The 13892-nt window shown below is 38.8% G+C and overlaps 1 protein-coding gene across 2 annotated transcripts in view; it reads right to left on the reverse strand.

Moving 5' to 3' along the window:
* LOC310899262 (teneurin-3-like) overlaps window positions 1-13892 on the reverse strand; it is a 1088357-nt gene that overhangs the window by 36078 nt on the left and 1038387 nt on the right. The window contains exon 18 of one of the 2 annotated variants that reach the window (XR_014584113.1): window positions 11048-11121. The exons of the other annotated variant lie outside the window; for it this stretch is intronic. The gene's annotated coding sequence lies outside the window, so the exon portion shown is untranslated. The remainder of the gene's footprint in view (window positions 1-11047; window positions 11122-13892) is intronic. 2 annotated transcript variants of the gene reach the window in all.

Consider the following 13892-nt stretch of genomic DNA (forward strand, 5'->3'; position numbering starts at 1 on the left):
ACGGAAAATGGGGTTGGAAATTAAAGGCAGGTTTCCTGCAATTTGCTAAGTGTTTGCCTGGAATTAACAGCCTGGTAATGATTGGAAAGGAATAATGGTTTTAAGTTGTGAAACAGTAATTCTTTCCAGTTTCTAAACTACGTTTGGCTGATTAAGTCACAAATTAATTTGAAATTAAAACATGAAAATACATTTTTTTTTCCTGACTTCCTTACACCCTTCTTTAAAAACACAAACAAAAGAAAAGCAACCAAACAAAAAACACACTAAAGATTTTTTTTTTCCCTGCAGTTCCTGGGGGTTAGAAAGTTGGATTAGAAAAGGACAAAGAAATACCATGCTGGCTAAAGCTAAGCTAGCCTGATTTTTCAAAAGCAGGTCATACATTTATTAAGAACAAAGCACAACATTTTTGTCACCCTACAGTACATGTTGTTGTTACTCCATATGTGACCCTCAAGCCTCTCCCATGTCACAGGTGCCTGGTCTTCTTGCTTCCCAAGTCCGTGCCACCTCTCAAAGCTTCCTGCAAGAACCCCATCACCACCCACCCACACCAAACACACCGCAACCACCCTGCAGCACATCCCCCGAGCTGACATCGCATGGGAGCCCTGCGTGCCCACAACCTCCCGTGGGGCACCAGGGGAACCCATTCTACCCCAAACGTCGCTTCTCAGCTGGACCCCAACCAGCCTCACGCAGGTCCCCAGATCAGTGCCACACACAGCTCTCAGTGCTGCCGGTGGGAAGAAGCTTCCCCATCCGTCTGCAGCACCTCTGGTCTCCTGGTGCTAATGAGGGATTGCACCACCTTAATAACCTGCGATGCTCAGGGAGACTCGTACCCACCTTGGGTCCCTAACTTCTCTGTCAGACTGGGCTCATTGTGCTGTAGCTACAGGGTTTCTTACCCAGCAGTACGTGGTGTCCAAGCCTCCTGAGACTCATTAAGGAGCAGCTTAACAAACCAGCAGCTATACCACAGCTGACAAACACACAAAAACTGGATTCTGGAAACTCTAACATCTAAAAGAGCAACAAACAATCTTCACCTTATGCATCAGCTCACATGTCAATAGCCATGATGGACTGGAGGAACGCACTACGTGAAAGTAAAACTGCAAGAATCTTCAACCATAACGAGAACATAGACCATCGGTGGCAACCTGTGCCTTTAAGGAGCTACAAGTACTTCAGATGTAGGGAATGCAATTGGGTTTATGAGGGAAAAGAATTAACTAGGTGCAGATAGGCCTGTAAAATTGCATGATAAAAAGGTGTCACAGGGTCTGGCCCTCTACTAATCGATTACCACGTTAGGCGGTGTAAATATTACACTTCAAGTACAATAAAATGAATGTAAGAAAACCCAATTAGTTAGAAAAGGCGTCTGAAAACTGGGGGGGAGAGATATTATTGTATACAACGTATAAATGTCTACTGCTCCTGACGCTGAACAGAAGATCGTAAAAGATGATTTATGAGTTCTTTTATATCAAATCAGATTTCATTTAACTTAATAAAGACTTTATTCACACAGCTTGGGAAAAACACTTTAACACGATTTTGTACTATCTACTTAAACCGCTATGAAGGGGCCTGGTATTTTGACCATGCTTCACAATTTCTCAGATTTCTCTCCTTGTGCTCCATGTAGGCTCACAATGAACATTTCTGTTCAGACATTTTATGAGTTATAAAGCAAGTGTATGTGAGGATGTTTAATTTGCAATTCCTTCGGTTAAATTTAGCCATAAATAGTATCAGCCTCACCGTGGGCCACAATCTTCAGTGACTGACACTGGGGACACGAAACAGTAAGCACGGTACGAATGGGGCATGCTACCTATTGAGAAGTCTTTCCTAGCAAGGCACATGAAGCCCAAGTGACAAAGGAAGGAACGAGGCCATAAATATTTAGGGCCACAGACAGCCAGCTCTTGCTGCAGAGCTTTTTGTAGGTGGGAGAATTGTATTCCGGCTTCACTTAGTGATTTCTAGGAACATATTATAATGCTGCTGGGGCAAAATACTAGAACTGTGTGCTATCAGCTGCACTTCCTGCAGCCTTGCTGTCAGAAATATATACTTGTATTTTATAAGAACAACTCACGTGGGAAATGGCTGGAACAGACAAACTGAGAAAACGAGTAATGAAAACTAATTCCAAGTAACCTCTCTTCTGATACTAGGTCAGGTCAGCACGATCTTAGCAGATTTGGTGCCCGTTTCCATTGCCACACAGGGCTGAATCTGAACTGCAGCCACTACACATCACAAATGCTAAATTAATGCCAACTATATGACACGATTAATATTTTCCTCAGTTGGAAAAATCATGTATGTTACTCAGAACTTGTCACTGGCTTGAAAGGGTGGCAGAAAACTCCTGGCATTATGTGCTCCCATTGGAAATCCCTTCCCACCTGAGAAGTCAGACTTGTTGTGAGCCCTGCAAACGAAATCCACAGGGGGTGTTGGAGAGAGCCATTCCACGCTGCAGGTAGATAATGCATTTTTATCCAGACACGACAAAACCACTCCTAGTGCTAATTGAGTAGTACATTGTCAGCACTCGTGAAATATCTGATGTCTCTGCAGAGGAGTTACAAAGTATGAGTTTTTGGATTTTGTGTCTTAAAGCCTAGTTTCTTGCAACTCCACAACAATTTTTTCCGCATGTGAAAAAAAGCAATCCACTGACAGTCTGAAAGGTACTGACCGTATTAAAATATTGGTGACTTGGTCTCAAGTTTGCATTCAAGAAGGAGTTTTAAAAGCAACATGTCTTTGATGTCTATTTTTAAGTCTCCAAAATGATAGCACTCCCACAGAGCCTATTGATGAGCCATTTTTCAGCAGAGTCCTGGAAATGAGCTAAGCTGCCCAATCTGGATTTTGAAATGAGCATAATCAATTTACTCATATGTGGTTTTAAAACACTAATACCACTCTCGAAGTATGACACTAAAACAGGTGAGAAGTTTAAAAAAAAAGTGAACAAACACACAGTGTTTCAGAGAATGAGGAGTATTTTCTTATTCGGTATTAGAAAGAACAGAAATATAAACAAACAAGAAGCATGCAAACCAGGAAAGCATGCAAAAATGGCTTGCATTCACCATTTTAAATTACAAATTGATTTTTTATGTTACTGTAATATGCATATTCAATAGGCTATGTATTTGCCCCAAAGTACTGTAAGCAGCACTAATGCAATCAGTGGGAAATACACCTGTGCCTTCTTGGATAAAAAAGCAGTACTGAAATATCAGTCAGGTTCCAAAGGCTGTTACCCGGTCAGTCTGCAGGAAGGCATGTATTGCTGCTAACCAGATCCCCCAAGGAAACTGCTGCCAGCCTCAGCATTGATATGGCTCTCTAGGACACAGTCAATCCTTTTACATGAACAGCACAGAACCAACAAAGAAAGCTGGCACCTTCTTTGAGATGAAGACTAGCAAGTGCCTCAGCATGGACGTCACCCAGCCACTGAGCTTACTGGTAATCTGTTAAATATGACTGTAGGACAGCAATACCTCAACCTACTAAGAGCCAGGAAGCCTTTACCCAGTGGCAGCACTTGAAGGTTTGCTCTCTCTGTCCCACTGCATCATGCTAAAATGGGAAGGTGGCAGTTCCTTGCGGCACAAATCTGATTTCTGGCCCTTCCTTAAGCAAATATATAGAAATTTATTATACAGTTTTACTATAGCAAGGATTGTGTTTCAATACACTTACAAATATGACCAACTCTACTGGTGTAGATACATAAACAGACCCTCAAAGAGGTAAGAAACTCATTCGGATTAACACCACTACACGAGCACCTCTGCTTAATGTTTTCCTCAGTAATGATGAGAAACCCTTCCACTACCCAAATGGTACCACTTTCACCTCTCATAGCTTTCAGTGTCTGTAAAATCTGTTCACAACACTCACACAGAAGCACTTAGAAGATATACTCCATAAACACAAAACTACATATGGTAGTTGGGCAACAATTTTGAGAGAAATCAGCAGTTCTTACATTCATCATTTTAAGAATAAGGAATCTGTAACTATGAAAAGGCAGGGGAGGTGATGCATGTTTCAGATACACGTCTCACCTTAAACCAGCAGACACACAAACATGCACTACTCATTTTGTAACTAATGTCTAGCAAATATCAATACAGCCCAACATAAATTCATATAGGATGAAGAGGTCTAACCCTTTATGAACTATGTGACTATGTGATAAATATAATCTGATAACCTAGCAAGATTCTTTTCTTCTGCATGCCAAAGGTTAGGGTACTCTGGTGACTAGAGGCCTAATGATTTTTTTGAACTATCATGATACAAAAATTACTTTCAAAGAAGGTACGTGTTGTTTTCAGCCTTTTAAAAACATTATTACATTTTAATTCATGAAGCCTTAAGAACATTCCTCTGAAGATGAAGACCCCTATACAGAAAATTTAATCTCACCAAGCTCAATTTTCTTGCTTGCCTTCGCCAAGTCCCTTAGTGGTAGCCTGTGGCCCATAGCTGAAAACCACAGAGTGTCCAGCGGACTAAGCAGTCCTGAGGGGTACGTTCTCAGAGCTGCTGAACTAAGGGAGAAAGTCTTAGCTGTTTTTATTACAAATTGACGTTCAGAAAAGTGTTTTAAAAATAGAGGTAAACAGCCCTTACCTACCGCAAGGAGTATTAAGGAGGAACCATGCCTAACACTGTCTTACTATAGCAGACTGATAAACACACTGAAGAAAGGTAAAAGAGAGGTTGGCCAAGTAAATGTGCAAACTAAGCTATGACACATAATGATATTTCCCATTTGTTCCCATATTGAACAAACAGAACAGAAAGCAACAAACTTAAGTAGCTGAGATCTGATAACCTGCTGCAAACTTGCCCAGATTGACAACTGAGGGTTGTAACAAGACACCAGACGAACTGTAAGTTAGAGCAATCAGAGATCCCATAAAACAGACACACAATACACATATATTTAATTGTACACCTACTCATGAATGCCAGCTGGCCTTATTTAGGAGGCACATCTTATTACTTCCAGGGGAGTATCAGCAATATGCTCTGGACTCTCCAAAAAAGCTGTTTTATATCCTGTCTACTCAAGATACTTGGTAAGAAAAACAGGCCTTTTGAAGGGAAACATGAACTGGTTCTAGCCCATTGCCAGATAGCAACAAACTATGGAAAACGAATGGGAGGAAAAAAAAAAACACACAGTTTTGTCTCTCTCAGATGCTGTCACTTTTCACACTTTCTTGAATAGGACTACTTTCTTTGCGAGAAGCCAGTGGCCTCTTGATCTCATTATGTTCTCATTGCCAATACTCCCTACAAGCAATGCCTCAAAAACACTTAGTTTCAGAAAGCCTAATCACAATAATGTTTCATGAGAGCTCGCAAGAACTTGGTCTACCCGCTGGTATTTGCAGAACTTGAATTCTGTAACTTAAGAAATTTGAGACAGCACTTAGAGAATAAGAGCTACTGGATTTCATACGCAAAAAGTAGATGTTTCTGAAGCTATTAAATATACTACAGGCCCATAATCCTCTCCCTTCACGGCAATAAATCAACTTGTCTTACAACACCAAGAAATGAACAAGGAGCCACTTGTTCTACCTTGTGAAATAACAGCCCCCACTGTGAAACAGCAGACTTCTTTTCTCTTTGGCCAACTGATTTTGTTAATCAGCACTGAAAATATGGCATTGTGGAGGCCAGCACCACCAGTACAGCATGATTTATAAACAGGTAAAACACCGATTAGCTGCTTCTGGTGAAGCGTGTCAGAATCCCACGCACCACTTACGTGCTAATAAGACAGTGCTATCTGACATCTGTGGCCAGCACTACACACTGAGCTGAACCTACGAGTCTAAAGCCTCGTGAGCCACCGAACACTTCACAGAGAACTTGGTCCTTAGCGCAGCCATGATCACTGACAAACACAGCTTTTTGTTTAAGGGAAACCATCTTTCCTAAACCTCTCAGGAGGAATGCTTGGGAGTGTGAACTGCCAGGTATCCCCACAGGATGTGTACAAATGAGACACTTCACTGGGTCTGATGTTTTATAGCACATTTTGCTCCCTACTCTGAGCTTACTATTGCATTGCCTTGAGGTGGGAATGCAGTCCTGCACCTTGGACTCTGCAAGCAATGTAGCCATCTTCTTTTTTATAAGACATTCAAAGCATGGCAGTAGTCATGAATACATTTGCCATCTGGAGAAATTTTTCCAGACGAACTTTTCAGAAGCTCTCTCAGATATAGCTGGGGTTCTTACTGACTGTATGCTTTGGAAGATGGAAAGATTATTTCCTCCCCCATATGCAAAATACTCCATGATGAGGAACTCTTCTTTCCCCCACACTTTTCTCTACATCTTGGGAAACCGCTTCTAGATTTCGGTGATGCTTTTTAAAATGTTGATAGACTTTGCAGTTGGAGATGGTGTCTGTTCTCCTGGTGTGAGGAGGTTTGTGAATATAGGAAGAACAGGAATATAGGAATACAAGAAAAAACTTTGCTAGCAAGCCTTACTAATAAAATCCAAGTTTCCTTTAAGGCGTTAAACAAGGTACAAATTGCTTGAAGAACTTCAGTGCCTGAAGTTGCATCCCTCTGTCAGATCACAGAGCTGTTTTTATTAGCTCTCAGATTTACTAATCGACACTTTATGTCATCATAATGAACCTATCTTCTGGCTGTACAAGTTCAAGTCCTGGACTTCCCCTGGGTGAAGATTTTCCTAGTTAATATTAATGCTTTTAAAGGAATGATAACAAACTATATGTTGTAGTGACTGAAAGACATGGTATGCCTAAAGGAAATAAGATCTAGGAACAAAAAACAGCAAATATAAATATGAAATATAATTGAATGACCAGACCCTGCATCGATATAACCTCACTGTTTGAACAGAGCTCCACAAATACTGGACTTCAAAGCCACTCCAATAAAGAAATATCAGACATACCAGAAAAGAAGTGTTTGGAAGATTTTAGCATTATAGAAAACCACATGCATGGCAAAGATTCCATCAATAACTTCGAATTGGAGACTCCTGGCCTCTGTAGAGTCTGTACTCTGGTTTGAGGATTGTAAAGTATGTATAAAAGAGACCTCCAGGAGCTGAAATCAAACACATTTTTCACCACAGAGTCTTCAGTTATCTAAAGCCAACTAATACGTACATTAAATCTATGCGGTTGTAAAATCTGAGTTTAGTCTCTTACAGAAAACAGAGCAATCTTGTCCTATGGGGAAAATAATATAAGAAAACAATGTTGAACATTTATAAACAACCTTTCCATTCATAAAAAGCTAGGGGTCTCAGAGGAATCTTGCAATAAACTTGCATATGAGTTTATCTATAATCCATCATGAGGAAGAAAACAAATGAAAACCCTTTGAGCTGGGAGAATACTTTACTAATCTATTCCAAGTCCAGTGGAGCAGAAGCCTGCATGTTCGAGCTGTAATATTTCACCCCATCAGAATAGCAAGCTAGTTGTCACAGGTCACATACACTGCTTATCAACAGGTTCACATTTATATATATGTCAGAAATCAAACCTCCAGGCCAGCGATGCTTTTCACTCCCAAAGCTGCACTTCCTATTATCTGCCAATCTAACAGACAAAAATGTAGAACAATGACAAATAACACTAGTAAGCCTTAATGAGGTTACCCATTATAATGAGGTTACTAATTTTACTGTGCTACAAAAAAAAATCTAGAATAAGGAAATGAACAGATTAAATCACCTTCTACCAGAAAAATCAGCGTTAAAGTGGAAGTGTGTTTTTTAAAAGAAGGAAAACCATTCCAACCAACTTCTCATGTAACTGATGATTTTATTGCCTTCTAGATTTAAAAGTGTAAAATATTGTTTTTCTCATCATTGATCTTCAAGTCCAGAAAAAAACATTTTCTCAAAAAGATGTGGATTTGATGATAATTTGCTGTGTTTACACCATGACACCTATGCAATTTAACTGCAGTCTACATCACAGGGAAGTACGTACTTTCTGAAGCGTTTGTAGCTACCTAAGGATGTCCTCAATGCAGGACCTCATTGTGTCAGAAGATACTCCAAAAATTGTTTCAAACACCACGGAGACATTTTTCTTTTGAATCTGAATCACTACTTATTGTGATACTTACATGTTACTCTCCCTGAAATCAAAAGGAATCTTCCAGGATGACAGGCGGTTGGTGTAAATAATAAATGTGCAGCACAAGTACCGGAACAGATTCTTGGTCCCCAAAAAGGATCTTCTGCTTGTATTTTATGTTGACCTCGATGATTTTATGATGTCAACAACAGCCAAATTAATTAAAATATTCCTGTGGTACAGGATAGAATCATAGAATGGCTTGGATGGAAGGGACCTTAAAGACCATCTAATTTCAAGCCCCCTGCCACGAGCAGGGACACCTTCCACTAGCCCAGGTTGCTCAAAGCCTCATCCAGCCTGTCCTTAAACACTTCCAGGACTTTGGTGAAAGAAAAATCAAGTCCTAATAATATCATTTTTTTTTTCTTTTTATGTGTATGATCAAGAGTATTTATGATTCTATTTTCAATTCGATAATCAAATATTTATCACCAAAATCAGAGAGAACGGGATAAAAAATTTTCATATCTAAAACAACTATTCACATTCACCACAAAGTTACTTTTTCAAACACATGAACAGCCAGCCATAGAGCATTTCATACACACTATTTTGCAGTGAAAACATTGCCAAGTAAGCTTTCATTATACTGGTACTAGAAATAAACAAACATTAGCAGTTTAAAACAAACTTTAAAAGGTCTTGCGTTCAACAAAAATTTCATAGTGGCATTAGGAAAAAGCGTTGAATATCAGTAAGCTTCAACTCCCAATTTAATTCATTCAATTCAATGAATATTGGAAGTTCAAGTGTATGAAAATGGTTAATGTAAAGGATCACTTACATGAAGAAACTGCAAAGAAAGCAAAAGTCTTGTTAGCTAGCCTGGATATTCACAGGCACTAGCACATGAACAGGGGCTATGTCTACGCAGTAACCATATCCAGATGAGATGTTGGCAGGCAGGCAAGCAGAACTCATGCATCTTAAATATCTATTTCAGTGCAACATGGTAAAGAACATTAACTTAAGAACCTGGCCTAGCATATATTTGTTTGTACTTAAGACCGCAACCCAAATTAATGGCTGAGAATAAACCTTAGAAACAATTTTGTCCTCATCTCTCTAGTCAGCTAGTTTCACCAAGCTCATCTCTTTAACAAGTCAGTAACTTCTGCTTCGAAAAGTGCATTGTGAGTAAACTTCCCTCACAGTCACACTCCCCAGAAGAATAAGCTGGAGGCAGCATCCTCCTTCTGCCTCTTGTATAGCACTTGACTGATTCAGAATCAAATCCTGCCAAAGAAAGTGTTTTACAACAGACCTCTGACTTTAAACAAGTGTGATCTGACCTGATGGTCTGTGACAGACCATCGCAATGGACTTCTTTGGGCAGGTCTCTGTCAGCCTTTTCTATTGAAACTGTTCTTCCTTGCACAAGCACATGTGAACAGGATGTGGGACCTGTACCTCCTCCATAGCCCAGATGACTTGTTGCAATCCTTATGCAACATATTCTTCTCTGGCTACAGGAGCGACTCCTCAAAAAGTGCTCAGCCTTTTGTGAGGGTCAGTTTAACACACCTGCACAGAAGTGTAATTAATACACCATTAAGAAGCATGGGCACCTGGCTGAGGCTTTCATGTCTACCAAATTGACAGAGCGAGTATCTGCAAGTCAGATGCAGCACTGAGACGGGATCTCACTCTTGACCTAATTCATATGAAATACATATTTAATCACTAGATACAATTTTAAAAAGTAAAATGTAATTTTCTCCTCTGGAGCTACTTCTCACTCGGTGAAATTAACCTCACATTTTTGAATTCCAGAGGTGTTCTCTTCTGTTTGCAGACAGGTTTAACAAAAACCTGAATAACACACAAAACACAATGCCAGTTTAGAAACCTTCTATAAAAAAATACTGAGGCTAAGACATAACCCATTTCCTGACATCTGCTGGTTTGCACTACAGTCTTAATGTTAGTTACAAAACCAGCAAATGCGTGTATCTACCTCAAGAGCAGTTTTCACATTTGGTACATAAAACTCTTTGAAAACACAGAAGGTGTTTATACAGTTTGTAGAGGTGATAATAATTAGAGGCAGAATGCTCTTGCTCCTTGCACCAGCACAGGAAACCAAAAGCTTTGCAAAGCCTACACTTGCCTGCTAACTGTAAAGAGGAGGGTGGTAGGGCACGTGAAGGACCTCTCTGGCTGACACATATAATGGGGCAACCATTTCTGTGAGCAAGGCATGAGGTCAGTCTGCAGGAGACTGGGATTTGCTCTCTGGGGACGAGTCCTCCCTCATACCCTGTTCTTGTTTCTTATGGACCAGCCTTGAATCAGGGACCGTGACTTTCAGTCTAAAAGTTTAAAATTCTCCTCACTAAAAGCTTTTACCGGGTTAATTTTAAATATGGATCTTCTCTGTAGAGGGTTCAATTCCACACTTTTCCCTCCTCGAATGCTTAGTATATGCCAAGCATTTATCCATTTGTTTCAGAAGTGTCATATCGGGGATAAATCAATGTGTTAAGAATTGCCTGATAATGTTGTTGTGGGATTAATCTTACAGAACGGATCATCAGCACGATTACCTTTGGCATTCTGTGTGCACATAGTTCCATTTTAAGCATGAAAAGCCTTCTAATGACGAAGTATAAGAGCCATATATTGAATGATCTGCCACCATTCAATATTTAATCTTGCAATTGAAGGCACTAAAGGGATACAGCAAAGTAACAAGATGAATGAATTGTGACCTTAAACTTGCAAAAAGACAACCCAAACAATTTATCTTTCTGGCCTGTAGTGCATCCTGTGGCCAATACTCCTACCACTTCTCCTCAGTTTGGGATCTGTAGATTGATCAATGCCATGTTAGCAAAGTACCTGAGATGACAGCTTCAGAATTCAGACAATCCACTGCATATGCTTTAAGAATATTCTGGGTCAATTTTGCTTATCTGTAGAGGAAAATAAAGACTCCTTAATGAAAAATCAATTCCATCTTCACAACTGCATTTCTAAATAACACAGGCAAGGTGAGTAGAAATAAAGCTTTTACTAATCAACGAAACACAAATAAAATACTCTGCAAAATAGTTCAACCCAAATAAACCATCAGACTAATGCAATTTCAAGACCTGCTAAAAACTGATTTAACAATCTAGTTTTCAAAATAAATGTATTGCCAGTTCCTTGCAAAAGTAAAATTATAATAAGCACATTGTGATGCTATGACTGTTGTGGCTGGAGGCCATTAAAAAGACCTTGGGGTCCACCAAAGCAGACCCAAGTCTCTCCTGTGACTGTCTTTTGGTCATGTAACCAGTTAAGTTTTTTAGGGTACAAGCTAGGATTCACATGGTAGTCCTACCTGAACACACCTGCCAGCAAATATTCCATGATACACTATGGTGAAGGACACAAAGAAAATAATCAACGATGAATGTCACCCATTTACCTGCTAAGAGTCCTAAATCAGGACAAACATATACAGCCATGCTTGCCTTCAAGTACAATCTTCTGTCCATTTATTTCTTGATACCTAACCGCGCTTTGGAAATGAGCATCCCTATTTAGGGAAGACACTTTTCCTGACTGAAACTATTCCTATTTACTAATAATGTGTCAGTGGTATTTATTAGCCAGCATAAAACACAGATTCCCATCAGTCTTATCAGGGAAACATTCTGAGATATCTTAACAAAAAAAAAAAAGTCACAAAAGGCCTGGTATTTGGACATTATTGCAGGTACTCCAGCCACCCTGTCTCAGCATAGTAATTAAAATACTTTTAAAAGAAAAAAAAAAGAAAAGAAAAAAAGAAAAAAAACGCAAATAGATCACATAGATCTTAAACAGGATTTCGAACATTTTTTTTTACAACTGTTTTTCCTCTCATGATAATTCTTGGGCATTGAACTGAATAGAATTTTTATCCCACACTGATTGGCACTAGTAGGTAAGCCAAGCAGCCCAGAGGTGGCTGCATTTGACTGATTAAGATGAAAATTTTATTTCTTTGTCATGAGTGAATTTCATTTCTGCCCTGTTACAGATCAATGGATCAGAAATGAACGGAATTAAGCATGCATAAATCAAAACAGAACGTTATTAAAAATGACAAAACAATAACAACTTCTTTGGTTTATAGTACTGTGATAGTCCTACATAAATAAGAAGGGACCAAATTATGTTGTTCAGTGTATATTGATCACTCCTGCAAGAGACAATGAGAATTGTATATGTAGACATATGCAGGCATAACATATTAATTGATGCTTGCGGTAATGCTTTTTTGTAAATGAATGCAAAAGTGCTTCATTATTGATACTAATTATCTGAAGGTGATATAACAAAATGAAGAAAAATTAGTTTCTCAAATAAATGTATTATGTATATATTTTTTTTAAATAATTCTCCATAAAATCACATCTCTGAGGGTCTCAGCTAAACAGAATCAAGGTTGGAACACGATCTGAAGTTTCCTAATTTAATTAAAGTCTTCTATGGAATAAGGTGAGATTGACTAAGAACCTTTGCACAGCCAAGCGAGGAGGTGAGTTCTTCTGACTACAATTTTGGGCTTTTCTAAGGTAAATTTTTTATGCATAGATAAATACATATCAAACATGCATTTTCTTTAATGAGACAGTACTTTTAAAGTATCAAAGCTACTGAAACAAACAGTAGACTCCAGCAAAACCAGTACTTCCAGCTTTCTATGTTTTTTAATGTGTCTACATTTGAGAGCAATCATTCACTACTTCCATCCTTTTTTGTCTGTCCAACAATTACCCTGGGATCCTCATCCCTAATCAGCTAGCAATTCTTCTTGTAGTTCTACCGTACATCCACATTTTTGCATTTTAATGTGGCCCACTCAAATAACAGCAACTGCTGCTTCTTTCATGGGTCTCAAAACAAAACCTGTCTCAAGTTAAAAATGACTTCAACTTCACAAAGAAATTAGTTCTTCAGCTGTCTTACCAAGTTTGTATTTGGCTTTGTTGATGTGTAAAATTGAGACACTTACTTGTAAGGCGGAGTGTTTTCTGAAAAAATAATGAAATAGCAATAATAATGCTTCAACAGTCTTGAAAGTCTATTCAAAATGTCACACTGTAAACTTCACTAAAAAGTAGGTTGTTAAGAATTTAAAAGGAAGACCAAGAACATTATGAGTAATTATCTCTTTTTTATAAGCTTTGTAGTTTACTTTGGGTGTTTATAAAGCCAATCGCCAATCTGGAAACTGTGGAAACCTACAGAGATACAATCTGAGTTAAAACAATTTCATTTTGAAGACGCATTGTTAAACTGTATTAATTGTGCTTCAGTAATCTGTACACTGAATTTGTTGACTTTATAGAGAAGAATCTTATCCTGGATCTAAAGCAGATCTGGTCTCTCTGGTGAATTCCCTCTCAGTTGCATTACTGAAACACCATTGTGAACACCTCTGAGAGAGCAATGAAGGGAGAAGTTTGGAGATATACCTAGAGGTACCTTTTTTTTTTTTTTTTTTAATTTACAAGCAAGACCAGGACACAATTCACTAATTCGAAGCTATGTTAACTTCACAAGACCAAAGGATGTATAAATCAGCAATTATTTCTATTTTTTTTTTTTTTAGCATTACTAAACAGAACTATAAGCACATACAGGATCCCAGCAGTTGATTCAGAAATGATCTTTTCCATACAGCCTCTTTTCACACTAGAGCCATACT

This window comes from Anser anser (genome assembly GCF_964211835.1).
Source record: "Anser anser genome assembly, chromosome: 4".
Lineage (NCBI taxonomy): Eukaryota > Metazoa > Chordata > Aves > Anseriformes > Anatidae > Anser > Anser anser.